Source organism: Arachis ipaensis, chromosome B06 (genome assembly GCF_000816755.2).
Source record: "Arachis ipaensis cultivar K30076 chromosome B06, Araip1.1, whole genome shotgun sequence".
NCBI classification, from domain to species: domain Eukaryota; kingdom Viridiplantae; phylum Streptophyta; class Magnoliopsida; order Fabales; family Fabaceae; genus Arachis; species Arachis ipaensis.
Window position 1 is genome coordinate 117,556,862 of NC_029790.2, and position 975 is coordinate 117,557,836.

Consider the following 975-nt stretch of genomic DNA (forward strand, 5'->3'; position numbering starts at 1 on the left):
GTGACAAATTAATATTGATATCAATAATAAATTTTTATAATTTTATAATTAATTTCATACTACTAAAGATTGTATATAGTATTTTTTTTGTAGTTTATGGGTCTAAATTTGATAGCTAAAGCATTTTATTTAATTTTTTAATTTGTTATTTTTTATTGGCTACTTCGTACAATAAGATTGTATTTTTCGTTTTTCATTGAGGTTGATCATTTTAAAATATAAGTTACTGTTTTTTATGATTTTTTATGTAGTCATTCTATTATTATTCTCTTGATAATTGTTCTTACTCAAACTTTTTTTTGTCTAATGTTATAGTGCGATTGTCTTTTGCCATCATTGTTTACAATGCACAACAACCATCAAATACTATCTCGAGTTGTATTCACTGATAGAGAGTTCAACGAAGGGTAATGAATTTTGTTTTACTGAAGGATGATTGGATTTACTCATATATTATGACCAACCTAATGTAATGTGGATAAAGTTAGTTTTCTTAGGAAGAGCTCGATTTTGAATTGAGTAATTGTGTTCAAAAAGCTTTATAGGTCAAGTTCAAATTCTATCTCCTCCATACTTTCTACGTTTGCCCGAAAATCTTTAAAGTGTTGAGCATATAATGAGATTGAATTTTCTCAATTTAAATTCAGTTTTGCTAAATTAGTGTTAATTTTGGAGATAAAATTTCAAAGATTAGTACTGCTATTTTAGAATATGTTATTTTTAAATTTTTAATATAATTTTTTTTATTTTTAAGTGTATTTTTTTATTTTTATTTGCTCTCAATATAGCTAAGTAAAAAATAAAATAGTTAAGTTAAAAAAATCTACTAATAGAAATAATACCATTAACATGACAATTATTTTAATCAATTATGTGAAATTATTGTAAACAAATGATAAAATAATTAATTAATTATAACTGTTTAACTATGAAAATTGTATACAATTAAAATAAAAACTAAAATTGATATTATTT